Here is a 20,312-nt window from a genome sequence, read left to right on the forward strand (position 1 = left end):
AAACTATGGCTCATGCTCTAGGCCTCCCCATTTGGACCACCAGGCCATTTTCTGAAAACCATGTCCACCCACCTGCCCCAGAGCTGATGTCATACTTAACATCTTGTGTGGGGCCAAGTACAAACATGATGCTAGCACAAAGCAAGATTGAACTCCCTGTGCACCAACTGTTGCACAGAGTTTTCGGTCTTGCTTGGTTCAGCTGCACATGCAAGCTCCCCATGGGAGAAGAACCCCAGTCCAGTGGAATAGTTGGTTGGGGGTGGGAGGGGGGATACTGTTACATGAAGACAAAAGTGGATGAAATTCACGTGAATATTCAGTGCAGTAACATCTATTGCCCTGTATCTCATACCCCTCAAAAGAGATGGAAGCTGCAGGTACATTGGTCTTGGGGACAAACACGGTACATGAATTTGAGACCTGAACCTTCCAGTGAAACGTTCTTTTCCTAATGCTAGTACTGACTCTGACCGAGAATGCATCTTACCCCCACTCGCCTATCTCCAATGTTAATCCTACTCAAAGCAGGCACATTGAAAATAATGGGCAGAACTAACATGCCTATTAATTTTAGAATCTACTCTGAGAATAGCATTGTTGGACATAATAACATAGTTTCAAGTAAAAGCATAGTATCCTCATCTATGGAGAGGGTACTATGAAGAAATTGACTGATATTGATTTGTTTTAAATCTCAAGGGATGCTTCAAAAACACAGGTATACAGTGAAAGAATGGATTGTGGTACTTCATGTCTCCTTCCATGATCGTCCTACCGGTAGTAGTTGTGAAACCTCATCTTCCAATTTCTGACCCTTTTTTATTTATTATATTTATAACCCATCTTTGTCCTCACTCCCTTCATGGAACTCAAGGCAACATATATCTCTGATGGTCTCCCCTCCAAGTTCTGACATGACTCATACCTGCTTAACTTTGGGATCTCTTGAAAAGAGCTGAAATAAATTTGGGAGCAAAAAAATCAATCACAAGACAATCCATCTGGCTTGAATTTACTTTCAAAAAAGTGTATTTATAGCGCCCTCTTTCCATTATCCACACCTTTGGCAACAATAATGTATAGTCTAGAAAATTTACATTGGGTGAAAAGGGGGGCAGCCATTCCTCCCCCCACCCCCTGCCTTCCAAAAGCAGTAGCACAGTGGTACCTCATGTTGCGAACGGGGTCCGTTCCAGCAGGCCGTTTGCAACATGAAAAGGTTGCAACATGAAACGCTGCATCTGCACATGCGCGTGACACAATACGGGGCTTCTGCGCATGCGCAATGTGCGATTTAGCACTTCTGCACATGCTCACAGGTTACGGACACGCCGAACCCGGAAGTAACCCATTCCGGGACTTCCGGGTTTGGCGCGTCCGTAACCTGAAAGACGCAACATGAAGTGGACGTATCATGAGGTATGACTGTATGTCATAAAGTCCCATCATTCCCAAGGGGGCTTTCATCTGGTCAAGGAATCCTTAGCATTAGTCACTGCAATCTGCAAGTGGCTGGGAGACCTGTTTTCCTGATTATTAAAAGGTAGGAAAAAACTGTTACAGTACATAGGCCTCAGATCACTTTGTGTATGTGTGCATGTGTGTGCACGCATCTGTGTGTGTGTGTGTGTGATACATGGTGTACCATATTGATTCTATGCATACACATTGCAGGGGAATTCTGATGGTACTCTGGAAGCTATTTTTCAAGGAAACTTGTCCACTATTTCTTATTTTCTCATTGAGGAACCGTCCCCCCCCCCCCCATAAGCCTCTAAAGAACACAAGGCTCCCTGGAACAACAGAAAACCGGTGATCTGCCCAAATGCCAAACCTCTGCATAAAAGAGTGAATAATTCATCTAATAAATGGTGCTTTGAATGTTTTTATGCAAGCTCAGCTTAATGGACCCCCCCCCCCCTTGTCTATTTACTATCAAGCAAACTCAGCTAAGTACGGATAGGAAATGTAACAAATTTGTCCTACGGGGAGGGAGAAGGATCCAAAAGAAATGAACTGTACAGTATACAGAGGGGAAAATCAATATCTTCCTCTTCTTAGGATGTAAAGTTAGTAATCAAGGGGGAAAGCTCTTTATCAGCAAACTCATATTTCACCTGCCAAAAGAAATGAAAAAGGATTTAATTAAATGGTATGATATCTTAAGAGAAAATATATTCCCACATGTTGGAGCCTTATCTTTAGTCTAACCAAATGGAAAGACACATTTTGGAAAAGGATTGTTTATGAGTTGTCATCCATCAAGTGATGCTATAGGCTTCGGAATCACAGACCCTGCATATAACAGTTTGTCAAAAAGTCACCAACGCCTCCTATATGCGTTCTGAAAGCCTGACACGACGTGTACAGCAGCAGACTGCAGCTCTGTAAATCCATCTGCAACAAGCAAGAAAGGGAGATATATACTACAGAGAGTGAACTTGATCTTCAGGTGTTTTTGGTGCGTTTGTTTTAAAGCTATGCCATTCCATCCTATAAAAATGTGGTGATGTGTCTATTGACTTAAAGGTGGGCAAAGTTTTCAAGGGTGTATCTCTAGTTTGTATAGAGCAGGGGTCAGCAAACTTTTTCAGCAGGGGGGCGGTCCACTGTCCCTCAGACCTTGTGGGGACGACGACTATATTTTGGAAAAAAATATCAATGAATTCCTATGCCCCACAAATAACCCAGAAGTGCATTTTAAATAAAAGGACGCATTCTACTCATGTAAAAACAGCAGGCAGGCCCCACAAATAACCCAGAGATGCATTTTAAATAAAGGAACACATTCTACTCATATAAAAATATGCTGATTCCTGGACCGTCCGCGGGCCAGATTTAGAAGGCGATTGGGCCGCATCCGGCCCCCGGGCCTTAGTTTGGGGACCCTGGTATAGAGCAAGCACATTACTTTCCTTTTTTTGGAGGGGGGGGATCCATTCAGCTACTTCTTATCTATTATGTACATGGGTGTTCATTGGCCCTCTGGGGGCAGGGAATAACAAGGGGTGATATGGCGGTTTTCACTCTTCCCTGTCAAAGAACAATGTCAACAATCTCCCCGAGTCAGATTAGAAGCGCCACAAAACCACAGAGTGTGCTCTTTCAATGCCAGTACAAGTCCATGTCTTCCTATATAACATCTCTGTATTTATCTAGGTCCATGGGCTTTGCAAGAAGTGAGGCTGCTGGAAATGTTGCCGGAAGGGAAATGAAGAGCTCTGGATTTTGTTTTTGTTGTGAAAGCTCAGCAGCAGGTGGGTTTTTTTAAGGGAAAATTGAAAGCGTCATTTAAATTTGAAAAAACAAAACCACCCTACATTTCTCTGCTTTAACAAAACAAAAGAAAGAAAAAGCCCAAGATTTTCAGAACTCCACAGGCAACATTCTAAACAGCCTATTGGAGACCCAAACATGTCTGTTGGGAGGCTTGTAAAGCATATCTGAGGAAGCAAACAACCAAAAAGAAACGCTGGTGCAAAGCTGAGAAGTCTAGAAAAATGTACAAGCAAGAACATACATACACCACTTGACTACCTCTTAATTTTCTTAAGGCAAGAAAAAAAACACCCTGCACCCTTCATAAGGGATTATGCAGGAAAATGTATTCCCCCACCCCACAACAGGCCCCTAGACCTATTTGCCTGCATTTTGCCAGGCTTAGACAGAAGGATACCTGTGCCTTTAAATTTCATCCACTTTGGCCAGAAAGAGGGAAATTATAGCTGTTGTAGTGAATGGGAAAACACAGATTTCATTTTAAACAGAATGACTCAGGAGCAGAATTAAATATCAAAAGCATGAGTGCACAGAGTTATTCAGAAACTGATCAGAAGATCAGGTGAATCTTCGTGCCTGCACACACCTCTAATTCTCTACATATAAACAAGTTCTCTGGACATCACACAAATCAATTAAAAACCTAACAATTATACGATATGACTCCACAATAAATCTTAAAATCATTTCTTTTAATGAGTATTGAAAAGTGAATATACTCTGTTTGGAGCACATCGCTTGTGATTTATAATGTAAGCAGAATGAGTCCAAATTAGAAGGCAGAGCTTCATCATTATGAAATGTTAATAAACCAGACTTTAGTCAAGGAAGCAAGATTCCCAGCAAGGCTTTGACTGTTCTTCTAAGATGTAATGAAGATTAAATTGAGAAGGGGGTGAGAGAGAGCAAAAGAGACAGAAAGAAAATAGTGTGTGTAGGAAGATAGGGGTTGATATTTTTATTAACCCATAATAACAGTTGCCATGTTATGAATTCATTGCAGGTGCCAACTTAAATAAAATATTGGGGGACCAGTAAGCCCCACCCTGCATAATCAGTCACATGATGAGGTGTATTCACACAATTTGAATGGCAATGCCCATCAACTGGGGGGCGGCCCCCTCAAATATTTTATTGGAGGGCTGAAGTCTCCTTGGTCCCTAGGAGTTGGCTCCTATAAACCCATCTCCCAACCCCATCATTCAGCCTGCGGTCCAGCTCCGAGGGCCTTCTGGCAGTTCCCTCACTGAAAGAAGTGAAGTTACAGGGAACCAGGCAGAGGGCCTTCTCGGTAGTGGCGCCCGCCCTGTAGAACGCCCTCCCACCAGATGTCAAAGAAATAAACAACTATCTGACATTCAGAAGACATCTGAAGGCAGCCCTGTTTGGGGAAGTTTTTGATGACTGATGTTTTAATGTATTTTTAATTTTTTGTTAGAAGCCGCCCAGATTGGCTGGAAACCAGCCAGAGGGGCGGCGTATAATAATAATAATAATAATAATAATAATAATAATAATAATAATAAACTATTTTCTTTTATGTATAAATATGGTAGAGTATGAAAATATATTACCCTCTCTGCCAATCCTTCAAAATCCTAGGAAGTTGCACCATATGAATGGGTGCATTTTCCACCTGGAGTCTGAGGAGCAACTCTAGCATGTATAGCAACTCTAGCATTCCATTTCTGATGCGCTACACTCCCTTCATGTGAGTATACCGACTCAGATTTCCTGCCAGAGCATTCTTGTTGTTGTTTTTTTAAAAACAAAACAAACCAACAAACAGACCTTCACCTCAAAACTGTGCTTGCTTGAAGCATCATGTTCACGAGCCAATGCACATAAGGCACATGTGCAGCCTGAGATGGCACATTAATGTGACGGTAAGCTGTTAGGGAATGAATATTTCAATCAGTTCTAAGTGCTTTGATAGAGCCACATCTTTCTGGGGAAAGCAGACTGTGGGGAAGCGAATTCATATTGTAGTGTTTTGTTTCACCTTCAAAGCAGAGAGAGAGAGAGAGAGAGAGAGAGAGAGAGAGAGAGAGAGAGAGAGAGGAGGACTGTGAAACATGGAAAGCTTTGAAAGATGGCCCCTTTTATCTATAACCTTTCCTCTCTGTTTATGGGTGGCCTACACAGAGTGCCTGGGTTGCTTCCTTAAAGTGATCACTGCCCCGTACAAAAAAAAAAGGTGGGTGTGCACAAATGAATTTCCTTGGAATAATTTGCCATGTGCCCATGACACCCGCAGCATAGATGGAGAAGAAGCAAAGACAGTGGCAGCAGGAGATTTGGACAGGACACTGGGAGGAGGGGGGCATTAGCAGGTGCTCAGCCATGTGGCCTGTCCTATGTTTGCCATAGCATTGTTCTCTCATTGCTGAGCAACAATGTGCAGAGCTCAGTGGAGTGGGAGGCCAGCCAACCAGAAGAGTCTCTGAGGTGTGCTTGCCAGAGTTGGCATCCAAAGCCAGGTCCTTTTGCCAAATCATTTTTTTTATCAATTTTCCAAATGATTACAAATCTAACCAAATTAATTTAATGTAATACAATTTCTTAAAATCAGGTTTCCCACTCCGGTTCCGAACACACGATCATCATCATTTCCATTTGTGTACGGCATCATTTCCTCGCATAGCCGCATCATTTCTTATTTAAAGACCAGTTGATATCCTTCACTTGCCATTAAACCATTCTTCCAGCTGGCCGCTTTTTTCCACCTTACAAACAGCACCTCAGTTACATCTTATAAATAAGTAATCCATTTCATGCATGTAGTTCTTCATGTACATTGTTGTTCCAGACCTGGTGTGCTGGGAGAGTTCATTACCGCCGTCCATTATTCAGTTATTTGCAGTGTTTATCTGGATGGCACAAGGTCACATTCCATTTCTTCCATTGTTTACCGACTAGCATACAAGCTTCAGCCATAAATAGCTCACAGAATGCATATCCAATCTCCTCCATTAAAATTTCGCTCTGGAGTTCTTCCTCAGCAGCATCCAAAGTCAGGTCCAGTCCTAGGGTTGGGCAAACAGCAATCCACGTGGTCAGATGATCCAGGGGTCAAGGGATCCTATGATCATGGGGTCAAGGGTCAAGATGAGCAGGAAGCAGCAAGGCAGAGCCAGGAACTACTGTACAAGTGCTGTTTCCAGCATCTGACTGCTGCTGGAAGATCTGCTTAAGAAGGCTGAAGCCAGCTGGTTCTCATCAGTGCCTTCTCCTCTGTGTCCTTGAAGGCTGATCAGTTGCAGGTGGAGTCACTCTGCCTTCTCCCCCTTGAGCCTGCTGTTCAGCAGGCAAAGCTGACTCCTGGCCCATGACACTCATGTGCTGGCCCTCACCTCTATGTTCCCACCTATGTAATATGCCCATTGAAATCATGAGCCTCATATGAAGTAAAACAGAGGTAGCCAACATGGCACCGTCCAGATGTCGGACTGCAACTCCCATCAGCCCCAGTCAGTGTGTAAGCATTTAAATAATGAAATAAATTATAGCAACATCTCCACGGTAGGAATGAGGGAGAAGTTCCATTTGCATTTAAAGGTGGACCTACTGAATGGGAACTTACCAAAACCATACTCAAATGGAAAGGCAGCCATCATTAAAGATGCACAGTTCTCTGAATGTTCCAATGCAGTTGTCTCATCATGTAATGGGTTCAAAAAAATGCATACACGAATGTGTACATAAAATGTGAATATTAGTGAACATCAGTGCTTTTCTTCTTGGGGTATTCAAGGATATGCAGTTCTGACAGCTTCCCCCCCACCCGTACTTACTGTAAGAATGGTGAGTACTGGCAACTTTTTCTCAAAAGGAAAAAAAGCACTGATGAATATTATATACAAAAATGCATTATAATAAGGGAAATTGCTTGTAAAACGTGTAGATGAGTCACAATTGCATTAACAGAAAGTTCCCATTAGGATAAATGTGCATCAAAATGCTGATATATTTATTTGTTTTTTTTAAAAAATATATATATATGCAAACATCTGTAGAAAGGTGGACAACTGAACTTGATTGGAGAAATGAGAAACAGAGAGAAACAGATATTGCTAGGTTGCCCACTCCTAATCAGATTGCCCACTCCTAAACAGATATTGCTAGGTTGCCCACTCTCCATCTCTCTTATGGTCTGTGTCCCTTAATTCAGGGCTGGGCAGAGCAGTGAAACATTCCAACTTATGACTGCATGAAGTCATGTATGATAAATGGTTCCATGTCAAACTTTTTTGAGGATATGATTGCTCTAATCAGCCTCAGTAAGACTGGCACATGCCCAAACATTTCATGTATTTCTTATTAATCCTATTGAGCTCTGCTGTAGCACATGCTGTGTGTCCCAATTATCAACGGTTCAATATGCTCAGGCAAAACGAGCAAATATTTCATACCACAGGATTTTAATTCACAAAGACCTGACAGGTTTAGAATGGCTGCGCGGGAAGCTTCTGACAGGTAAATCACATCTACGGGGTGAGTTTAGAAGGTTGGCATCTTCTGATACCAGAGGAGAGAGTTGGTGATATATATATATTTTAGAACCTTCTATAAAAATGTTTTACATCATTGATGGTAGATATTAAATAATAAAAGTGTCATCTAAACTAAGCCAGGTTAAACACAGGTGATGCATTCCACATTGTAGGGTATGATTAGTCTATCTTTCTTCTGCTTATCAGCTGGCACTGGTATCCTTCAATACAACGCTGAAATGTGAAAGCTTGAAAAGGTCAAACCACTGATGGAAACGCAGCAAAATATATCTAGTGTCTAATATGAAAACAGATCAGCTTTCTCCAGCCTGCTGCTCTCTGGACATTTGACACTACAACTCCCATCAGCCCTAGCAAGCATGAGCAGTGGTCAGGGAAGATGGGAGCTGCAGTCTATTAACATCTGGTGGTACCACATTGGGAAGGAAGAAGTCTTCTGGTTTTAGATGCTGCTGAAGAAGAGAGAGTGCTTTTCAAAGTCCAGCTAGATTTACAGGGGGTGGAAAATGGTTAACATTACCTAGCAAACTGGAAGGCTAGGATTTTGCTCCTCATTACCATTATCTTCTCTTTGAATCAACTATTCCTAGTACTCCTGGCCTACAAGTAGGAGTGTCTCCATTTGCATCCTTCTGCCCAGCTCAGAAAACTTCACAACACAGTGTGTTGTCAACATTGTATATGCAGGCCCTGCTTTCCAAATACCGCATGTCCCTAGGAAATGACTCATTAGGTGAGCATTCACATAATGAGTTAACATTTCCCATTATTCCCTATTTCTGATCCATGATCTCTCTCCCTGCTACCGCCATGGTTTCTTCATAAAATGGCTGCAGCCAACCAGCAAAAGAGAGACAAAGGAAAAACTGCTTTGCTAGATCTTCCCTGCTTTCTCATTTTCTGATTTCTTTCCCCACTCCATGGTTTCTGTCCAAAAATGACTGCTGACAATCAGGAAAGCACAAGCAAATAAGGAAGTGGGCAAACTCTGACTGTTTTGATACCTACATCTGCAGTGTGTGTAGCGAGGTTTGGGCATATTTTTTTTTTGTATTTGGATAACTGAACTTTCATGTAATAAGCAGGGGGGTCCTGGGCGTTATTCTAAGCACCACTGCTGTTTCCCCACACTGGCAAAAACTGTTTAAAAGGTTGGGGAACCTCTGTAGGTTACTTTAACAAAAGTTCATCCCTGGACCCTGAAATTAGAAAGATTTCACCAACCCTCCAAAGATTGTGGGTTTCTTTCCTCCTGTTTTTGTCTCTCATTCCCAAGCCCTACATATGTGCCCAAAATTATCCATCTGGAACTTTTGATTCAACCCTACATTGTAGTTGTGGTGGAAACTTTATTTAGTTATTTACACCCCACCCATCTGACTGGATTGCCCCAGCCACTCTGGGAAGCTTTCAACATAATAAAATTATAATAACGTAAAACATTACATATGAAAAGGCTTCCCTATACAGGGCTGCCTTCATATGTCTTCTAAAGGTTATGTAGTTAGTTACTCATCTCCTTGACAATTGTTGGGAGGGCATTCCACAGGGCGGGTGCCACTACCGGGAAGGCCCTCTGCCTGGTTCCCTGTAACCTCACTTCTCACAGCGAGGATACTGCCATATGGCCTGCGGAGTTGGACTTCAAGGTCAGGGCTGAATGATGAAGTGGAGAAGCTCCTTCAGGCACACAGGGCCAAAGCCATTTAGGGCTTTGAAGGTCAACACCAACACTTTGAATTGTGCTCGGAAACATACTGGGAGCCAATGTAGAGCCTTTAGGGCTGGTGCTATATGGTTCCAGCAGCCGCTCCCAGTCACCAGTCTGGCAGCCACATTCTGGATGAATTGTAGTTTCTGAGTCATTTTCAAAGGTAGCCCCTTGTAGAGCACATTGCAGTAGTCCAAGCAGGAGATAACCAGAACATGTAAACTCCTTTTGAACAATTGTTGTTGTTCAGTCGTTTAGTCATGTCCGACTCTTCATGACCCCATGGACCAGAGCATGCCAGGCACTCCTGTGTTCCACTGCCTCCTACAGTTTGGTCAGACTCATGTTGGTGGCTTCGAGAACACTGTCCAACCATCTCGTCCTCTGTCATCCCCTTCTCCTTGTGCCCTCAATCTTTCCCAACATCAGGGTCTTTTCCAGGGATTCTTCTCTTCTCATGAGGTGGCCAAAGTATTGGAGCCTCAGCTTCAGGATCTGTCCTTCCCGTGAGCACTCAGGGCTGATTTCCTTCAGAATGGATAGGTTTGATCTTCTTGCAGTCCATGGGACTCTCAAGAGTCTCCTCCAGCACCAATTAATGGAAGAGAAAAGTTAAAATGGACTTTTAGCACAGTTACATATCGTAATATTATTGTGAGATTAGCTATGTGGTGTGTGTTTTTAAAATTTACATTTGTTGGCCCGTCAGCTTTGCCTCTGGCCTTATCCTTCACCACTGGAATGTAGTCTCTGAAATGTTGCCCAGAAAAGAATGTGGTCCTCAGGCTGCAAAAAAGGTTCTTCCTGCCCCCGGTGCAATATGATAATGTTCTTGTTGTGAAAAGCACAACAATGTGCTTTAAAAAACCCTCAATATAATCCTTGACCTTATATCTCCTGAGATCAATAAAATCCAAATCTTTCCTCTTTCCTGACATTTCATAACCTAAGAATAATCAGTCATTACTTGTATCCCCTCCCTGTGTCTTTACCCTCGTCATAAATTCTGAGTGGATGGCCAGAGGAAATTGCACTCCCCTAGGCTCTGTAGCCATGCCTCACCCACTGCTAGAAGAAGATGTATAACCAGCTTCTTTGATTATAAGCAGGAGGAAGCCTTTGTGCCACCAATGAATTGTGTCTGCCTTTCCGTATGATCCATAGATTAGAAAGGATGGAGCCAAATGGAATGTTGTTATTAACAATGCCACATTGTTTGTTTATTAATTTCATTATGATAGACCAATAACTCAAATATGGGCTGTGTCTGATGAGTTATGCTTATGTGTAATTACACTTCACAATGGATTTCCCCAAGTATTTCCTCTGGAATAATAATATATATATATATAAAATCAGCCTCTCTCAGTTAACGGAGTGCTTAGCTTCATCTGCAGTATATTTCACCATCTATGACAACTGACAAATATTTAACGTCCTTGGAGATCTCATTAAATATACAAATTAAACTTTACATTGAATTTACAGCCCAAAGTAGCACTTTAACAAAGGAAGGAAGGGAAAAGCAATTCCTCTGTTGTGTAACATGTTGAAGGTGGAGAAGAGAATATGAACAGTCTTCAACCCTAAATCAAATCATAACCATGCCTCATATTATTTCTTGATGGCCGTTTTTTCACCAGTAATTTAACGACGCATGCATATATGTGTGGCTTTTCTTATAGAAACTGACTGCCACCTTTCAGTTCTCATCAGCATTTTGACATTATAAAATGCAGTAAACATGATATTCCAGCTGAACTATTTAAAATTTTAAAAGATGATGCTGTTAAGGTGCTACACCCAATATGCCAGCAAGTTTGGAAAACTCAGCATTGGCCAGAGGATTGGAGAAGATCAGTCTACATCCCAATTCCAAAGAAGGGCAGTGCCAAAGAATGCTCCAACTACCGCACAATTGCGCTCATTTCACACGCTAGCAAGGTTATGCTTAAAATTCTACAAGGCAGGCTTAGGCAGTATGTAGACCGAGAACTCCCAGAAGTGCAAGCTGGATTTCGAAGGGGCAGAGGAACCAGAGACCAAATAGCAAACATGTGCTGGATTATGGAGAAAGCTAGAGAGTTCCAGAAAAACGTCTACTTCTGCTTCATTGACTATGCAAAAGCCTTTGACTGTGTCGACCACAGCAAACTATGGCAAGTTCTTAAAGAAATGGGAGTGCCTGATCACCTCATCTGTCTCCTGAGAAATCTCTATGTGGGACAAGAAGCTACAGTTAGAACTGGATATGGAACAACTGATTGGTTCAAAATTGGGAAAGGAGTACGACAAGGTTGTATATTGTCTCCCTGCTTATTTAACTTATATGCAGAATTCATCATGCGAAAGGCTGGACTAGATGAATCCCAAGCCGGAATTAAGATTGCCGGAAGAAATATCAACAACCTCAGATATGCAGATGACACAACCTTGATGGCAGAAAGTGAGGAGGAATTAAAGAACCTTTTAATGAGGGTAAAAGAGGAGAGCGCAAAATATGGTCTGAAGCTCAACATCAAAAAAACTAAGATCATGGCCACTGGTCCCATCACCTCCTGGCAAATAGAAGGGGAAGAAATGGAGGCAGTGAGAGATTTTACTTTCTTGGGCTCCTTGATCACTGCAGATGGTGACAGCAGTCACGAAATTAAAAGACGCCTGCTTCTTGGGAGAAAAGCAATGACAAACCTAGACAGCATCTTAAAAAGCAGAGACATCACCTTGCCGACAAAGGTCCGTATAGTTAAAGCTATGGCTTTCCCAGTAGTGATGTATGGAAGTGAGAGCTGGACCATAAAGAAGGCTGATCGCCAAAGAATTGATGCTTTTGAATTATGGTGCTGGAGGAGACTCTTGAGAGTCCCATGGACTGCAAGAAGATCAAACCTATCCATTCTTAAGGAAATCAGCCCTGAGGGCTCCCTGGAAGGACAGATCATGAAGCTGAGGCTCCAATACTTTGGCCACCTCATGAGAAGAGAAGAATCCTTGGAAAAGACCCTGATGTTGGGAAAGATTGAGGGCACTAGGAGAAGGGGACGACAGAGGACAAGATGGTTGGACAGTGTTCTCGAAGCTATGAACATGAGTTTGACCAAACTGCGGGAGGCAGTGGAAGACAGGAGTGCCTGGCGTGCTATGGTCCATGGGGTCACGAAGAGTCGGACACGACTAAACGACTAAACAACAACAAAGAAATACTGTAGCAGGGAATTGTAAGTTTTCAAGAATCTTCAACTGCCTTTGGGGATTTTTAGGATTAAAAGATGTTGGGAAATAATCTAATCTTAACTTTATATCATCCAAAAACATTCACTCATTCATTCATTCAGTATACTGCCCTCCATCCAAAGATTTCAGGGTGGTTCACAACATTAAAAAACACTCCAAAAAACCCCTGAGAACCCCAAATACTAGAAGCTCATTCTATGTTTGTCACAAGCATGGTGTAACAAATTGGTGTAACAAGGCACACGAGGGTTGGTAATGCAAATTCTAAAAAGTCAAAACCACAGTGAAGCATTCAGAAGGCTTGGAGACCCTCAAACATCAGAACCTGAGGAACCTTCGAGAGAGAGGCTTACTGCCTGAAAAAAACATGGTGTTGTCCCCTCCAATTCCATATACCGAAACCAGTCAAACTGGTGATTGGAACTTATTTCAGCACTGTTGATAGAACAGCATCTTCACTACACCTGAAGGCAGAAGACTAGCTTTTGGGGTACAGGGCAGGCCACGTGGCGTATGCAACAGTGTCCTCCAGTACCTTGCCACCACTTCCTGCCCACTAGCATTTTCCGTCTGCCAAATGGTAGAGCTGGCCCTGTATGTGTTCCCCAAGTGTAACTTATCTTGAGTATCAAGTCAGATGGTTCAATGGGTAAAGGGTGATTGGCAATGCAACACAGCAGAAAAAGAACTTTCCCATATGCCTTTTCCATATTGATCTTGGAGGTGGGCATGTAAGGGAAGTTACAAGTAGAACATGGGTGGCAGCCTTTTTATATATAACTTGGACCCAAACTCTGATGACTTTTTAAAGGGTTAGTCATCCACCCAACTATCCAATCAGTCATTGGAGCAGATCCCCCACTGTCACCTTTATTCTATTCTCTCTCTGTTTCTCCCTCTTGCTTATCTATCATGTAGAGTCTGGCTTAGCCAATCTGCACTGATGCCTGTTTTAGCCCTGGAAGCTGAGTGTTTTGGGAGTCATTGAAGACAATTCCATTTATATGAAATAAAGACAGCTCTCATTTGTAGCTTCAACTTCTATCTAGATTCATTTGCAAACTGCTTTGATTATTGTTTGAATAGAAAACCGAGGTATAAATGTGAATAACCTAATGTAAACAATAACAACAAACTTTTTGCAGTTGCAGATGAGAAAATCTTGGAATCTTTCATGGAAAAAGCAAAGCACATCTGCAGCTTATAAGGTTGAATTGGAGAACTCATTGCTAAAAATAAATAGGACTTCATCATGAGAAAATTCTAATTCTGGTTCAGTTCAATGGCAGCCTTGAGGACTGATCTAGGAATGTAAAAATCCATAAAATTCAATGGCACCTCTCTTTGTAATGAGCTTTAGATCAACTCCAAGGACATTAAGAAATGGGTTCTTTTCATAGCTGTCATTTATAAGCAGTTATAAGCAGAGCCAACAGCTTCTGCATTATTCTTCCATATGCAAATGATCTCAGGTTTTTATAGCAGGTCATTTTTTATTTGTACACACATAAAAAATTGCATAATTCATGGGATATTGGCCACAGATCCAAGGACCACATCTGCATGAACCTCCATTGGTTGCCAATATTATGGAGCAAAATATGCTGTATTTCACATCTTTAAGAGCTGACTTCACTGCTGAGGGTTAAAGTTTACAAATCACATAGGAAGCCACCCTCCACCCTGTCCCACAACGTAAGGTTCATTTGCAATAGCTGGATAGATAGATAGATAGAGAGTATAAATGTTTCTCTGCCATTTTTTAAACATAAAAGTAAGTACTTTACAAACAAATATTTGCCAATACATTGTGATACTATGTTGAATATTTAATGGAAATCAGCAGTGGGAGCAGGTAATAAAGCTATTTACACCTATTCATTTGGATCACAGGAAGATAAGGGTAGTAATTAGCTGGTGCCTGTAAAAAAACAAAACAAAAAACCCCAATCGGGTCTGTGGTCATGCCATTATCTAAATGATTTCATTTTCTCTGGATTGCTTATCCAGCCCCAGATATTGTGAGAACATATTGAGTGACATATTGTGATTAAAATGTGGGTTTTAATAAACCAGTTGCTTAATTGATTGAAGACATGTTGCACTGGTGTAATAAAATTAATTAAATATGATTTAATTAACCCAATGTAACTACAACCCCAGAGCATCATTGGTAGAATGCTGGCAATATTTATGCATGGAGGAGGCATAGCTCAATGGTAGAGCATTTGTGCTGCACCCAGAAATAGTAGCTCTCCAGTTTTAATAGGTGACTTCAGGAACCAGGAAGGCCTTGGCCTGAGATGTTGAAGAGCTGCTATCAGTTGGAGTAAGCAACCTTAGGCTATATTAGGTAACCTGTAGCCCTCCAGGTGTTATTGTACTTGGCCTTGAGTACCCAGTGGAAATCTGCCTGGTGCTAATGGAGTCCCAATGCAAAACAGAGGTGGAGGACCCTATCCTTAAACAATGTAAACAATTACTGATTAATTTGCCAGTAGGGACAGTGCCTGTCGGGGAAGTTGCTTGATCTTGCCAGAGCCAGTTAATGGCCAAATCTACTGTTTATATTAGCAGTGAGGAAATAGACTTGGTTCAGAGCTAGGCATTCACATACACACAGAGCTCTCGCCTATCACAGACATTTAAAGCTGGTTTGCCTCCTAGTTATGGGGAAAGCTAGTGCACACCATGTTTTGATTTCACTTGCCTCACCCATTTCACAGCCTCCTGAGGAGCAGAGAGGCCAGGGAGTAACAGCCGGACTGGGCATATGGGTAACACGTTGGAACCTTTCACTCTGTCTGCAGCAATGGCCAAACTGTTAATTTCCAGTTTGAACTCTCACATTACATGAAAGCTACTGACGGAAATCTAGCTACTGTTTTCAGCACTGTGGACAGCTCCCTGAGTTTAGGTCTCTGCTCAGCTATTCTTAGAGAGGGTGGGAAACCAAACTCTTTGTAACTAACCAAAGGTCTGTCATCATGAATTCTGTTCCACATGATGCGGGAATCAGGCCCTTAGTGTGGCAGCAAGTATTCTTTGGAACTCCGCCCCCCTCACTGCGTATCAGATGGGCACCTTTTCTACTCAGTGCCTTCAACAAGCCTTCTTAAAAAATGTATCCCACTTGGTGTCTGTATTGGATTTGAATTGATTTTACATATGTGCTGTTGCTGTATTAAATTGATTTTATATTTATGATTGGTTTGGGTTTTTAAAAATCTTTTTATATGCAATTATTTTAATTTTTATATATGTAACTATTCTGTTCTATGTTTAAAATCTCTTTGTGAAGCCTCATAGGATGCCACTCATAAATGAAATAAAGAATAATAACAGCAATGAATATCAGTACATTGTATCCTGACTCTGCCCCATTCCCATTGTTTCAAAGGGAGAACTGCTCCTTCAGTGATGTGCAGAGTTTAGTGACTCACTGCAGTAGGGAAAGCATAAAATGAAGAGAGAGAGAGAGAGAGAGAGAGAACAATTTCTCTTCAGCATAATAGGTGATCAACTGAGTAGGCTAGTGCCTGATGTTTGATGGAGTGTCGTTTCCCTTTTGATCCCAGCTAGTATAACTGCGGGCATCCTTCTTAGTCACAGACATGCCTGAAATCTTGCTGAAAATCCACAAAGATGTTTGAGGGGGATGTCTAGCACATGAAAAGGAATACTTAAAGAAGACGAACCCTGTGTGTCACATTCAGAACCCAAGGAAATTAACAAGCACACTAAGACAATGAATTTTGTGTCACCGGTGACAGTTAACTGTGGGGGCTCCTCTGATGCTGACTTGTGAAACAACATCCCATTCGCCTTGTCTCCTTTCAAAGCTAATGCTGTATGCTATCTAACCCTGCCTAGCCAAAAAGAAAGTGCTACTTTCACTCTTCTCAGCTACTAACCTATCAGGAAGATAATGTGGAAGCTCAGATGACCACTGCATCGCTTGGCAGAAAGGTTACCAATCCTTCTTGCCATTGCAAAATCAAGTACTTAGAGAAGTGTTTTGTCAAGAAGTAGCTTATTTTGCCCATCTTTCATAAAGACATAGAATTGTAGAGTTGAAAGGGAACCTGAAGGTCAATTAGTCCAACCCCCTGCAACACAGGAATCTCAACTAGATTGTACATGACTGATGGCCATCCAACCTCTGATCCAAGGAAAGAGAGAAATAAAGAATAATAACAGCAATGTTTTTAATAATAACCACCACATAGGAAGATGCCTTACACTTGGCTAGACTATGGTCCTATCCCATCAAGGCTCAATAGCGTCTACTGACAGCAGCTGTAACATTTCAGATCTTTTTCTTAACGTGCTCAGTCTAATGCTGGATCCCACGGAGAAGGAAGGGTCAGAGAGTGCAGGACCATGGATAGCTCCAGACGAGCTACTTGCTCCAATAAACTGTTGCAAGCAGACTGAGCCTTTTTAAGCATCTACCCTCAGATTACCTCTGGTGTTTTACGTAAACTCTGCAACACCAGTAGAACTAGATGCATGCCAGTGGAGTAGCCAGTGTAGGGATGTGGCTGGAACTGGAGCATCACATGTACATCAATTCTTGTTCCAGCCAGGTGTGCAAAGCAGGGCTGGTCTGGGGAGTGTGTGCTCTGGGAAGAGTACTGAGGGCCATATCTGGTTCCCAGCCTTGAGGTTACTCATCTCGGCTCTAGAGCTCCAGTTATGTGACCACTGACTCCTCTGTATGTGAACAAAATCCTCTACTGCCTGCCCTTCCTGAAGCTGATGAAATATTTCAAGGGATAAATAATCCTACTTTCTTTTCTTAAAAAAAATCATTGAATCTTTAGAAATAATAAGAAACACGTGCTCTGTAAGAAAAAAATAGTAACACAAATGTAAACAACATGACAAGTATTTGCAGCACTATCAATTAAAGCAATGTACAATTTAAATTACATATACATTTTTTTTAAAAAAAAGAGAGAGAGAACACGTTTAGTATATTAGTTGAAAAATATGTGATGGATTTATACAAATTGTTGTAATTTGTGTTTGAAAGGCTTCTCAGCTAAAGTGGTTTTTATTCCATAATTAAAGGGTGGTTTAATAGAACATTTTGAATTGGTATTAGTTATTCAGAAATATGTATTGTGCCCAGAACTGATTCATAGAGTCAGTCAGACTGGAGGTGATGAGTGCAGGCTGCTTATCCAAGTGTCCACCTCAATCACCTGTACAGGTGTGTGGTTTAAGTTTTTCAATAAAAGGGCTGCACGCTGAGAGGAATTGTACCTCATCCACTCACCCCGTCACCACCACCTTATCTGACTTTGCTCCATTGCTTCAGGCACATATCTCTTGAGCTTTGCTTATTCTTGGATTAGAGAAAAATGCGCACAGTGATGGAGTATGGGGAGGGAGAGCTCATGGCCCCCTCAACTCCTTGCATCTTCAATTGTTAAAAGCCCGCTCACCCTCTCTGTTGTGTGCCATTGCGGCCTGGCTGTCAGGAAGCTGTCAGCGACTCCCAGCAGCTTGCCCAGGAAAGTATAAATACAAGGAAAAGATTCTTACAATCCTTTTTAATTTCGGACATTACAGAGAGAGGCTATAGAACCCTGCCTCTTGGATAATGGTGTTGTCCCAAGTGAATCTCCACACCCAGTCTCTCCCACTTCCTCATTCATCACTTCTACAGATGCTGCCACACGCCCTCTGTCTCTGAGCTCTTTGCTCTCCTACTTTTAAGGCTCATCATGTTCTGGGAGATGCTGGATCGGGAATGTTTTCTAGTGACAAGGTGTCAGCCAGCTGCTGCTCTGGCTCTCCTATTATTTCCCAACTTTTTCTCTCATCTGCCTCTGAGCTGTAACCTCCCACAAACCTCTGTTGTAAATCTATACTGTCTTCCTCTTCCCTGGAAGGGTCAGGATGGGGAGGCCATCTCCACCACTCCTCCTCTGCCCAGTCCCAGACAGCACTTGAGACCATCACCTCGCTGAAGTGAAGTATGCCTAGGTCTGGTAGATGCCCAGATGAGCACCACATACTTCACTATAGGTTCCCTGGGGTAAGAATAGCTAAAGGTAAAGGGACCCCTGACCATTAAGTCCAGTCGCAGATGACTCTGGGGTTGTGGCGCTCATCTCGCTTTACTGGCTGAGGGAGCCGACATTTGTCCGCAGACAGTCTTTCTGGGTCATGTGGCCAGCATGACTAAACCGCTTCTGGCGAAACCAGAGCAGCGCACGGAAACGCCATTTACCTTCCCGCTGTAGCGGTACCTATTTATCTACTTGCACTTTGACGTGCTTTTGAACTGCTAGGTGAGCAGGAGCAGGGACCGAGCAACAGCTGCTCACCCCATCGCAGAGATTCCAACCGCCAACCTTCTGATCGGCCAGCCCTAGGCTCTGTGGTTTAGACCACTGCACTACCTGCATCCCATAGACTAGAGAACAGTAAATAACAAATGTCCAACGTGGGAAATCCCAGGGACTGTTTCCCAGGCAGCAAAATATGTCTCTGGGCTGAGTTTGCTGCCTGGGTAATTGGTCCCACCCACTCACCTAATTGGTGAATTGCGAGCATGCATGGGCCAGCAGGAGGCAGGGTTAGTCCACCCCCCCAGTATACTGCATAGGCACATGGGGTGCTCTGCAGCCTCTTTTTGTTTCAGACAGTGTCAGGGACTGGACAGAGGAGGAATGGTGGAGACTGCCTCCCCACCCTGAACCTTCCAGAGAAGAGGAAGCCAGTATAGATTTACAACAGTGGTTTGCAGGAGGTCGGAGGTCACAGCTCATAGGAAGATGAGGGTAAACGTTGGAAAATAATGGGAGAGGAGGAGGAGGAGGAGGCAAAGTCGGAGCAGCTGGCTGACATGTTATCACTAGAAAGCATTCCAGACCCACCATCTCCCAGAACCTGAAGAACATTGAAAGCTTAGCTGCCAAGTATCCCCTTTTTCGCAGGAAACCCCCAGAATTTAATCCGTTTCCCGCTGTTTTCCCAAATGGAGAAAGATCCTGGAAATCCCCCAGATTTCCTACCTGCCAGGGAGCCTCCATTTTGGGTGCTGCTCTTCCCATGTGTGGGCACCGGAAATTGGGCAGAGCGGCACCGGAAGTTGCTTCTACGCATGCCCAGCAGCCATCTTGGTAGTGCCCGCACATGGGACGAGCGGCCCCGGAAGTTGCTTCTACGCAACTTCTGGTGCCGCGCTGCTGCCGATCCCGCATTTTTCAGCGGGAGACTTGGCAGGTATGATTGAAAGTAGGAGAGCAAAGGGCTCAGAGGCAGATGGCCCTAAGGAGCAGGTGTAAGGTGGGTGGTGTTGTTGACAAATGAGGAAGGAGGAGAGAAGGGGGGGTGGAGATTTACTCGGAGCAACACCATTCCTCCAAGAGGCTGCATTTCTAAGCCCCTCACTGTGATATTGAATAAACAACATTGGTAAGAACTTTCCTTGTCTTATCCATTCCTGGCAACCTACCGGGGGTGGGGGTGGGGGTTGGATCCTCTGATGCCTGACAGGCAGGCTACTTGCAGCTCAAGGGAGCACATGTCCAACTGGTTTTAAGAAATGTAAA

Source organism: Zootoca vivipara, chromosome 15, assembly GCF_965207765.1.
Source record: "Zootoca vivipara chromosome 15, rZooViv2.hap1.1, whole genome shotgun sequence".
Lineage (NCBI taxonomy): Eukaryota > Metazoa > Chordata > Lepidosauria > Squamata > Lacertidae > Zootoca > Zootoca vivipara.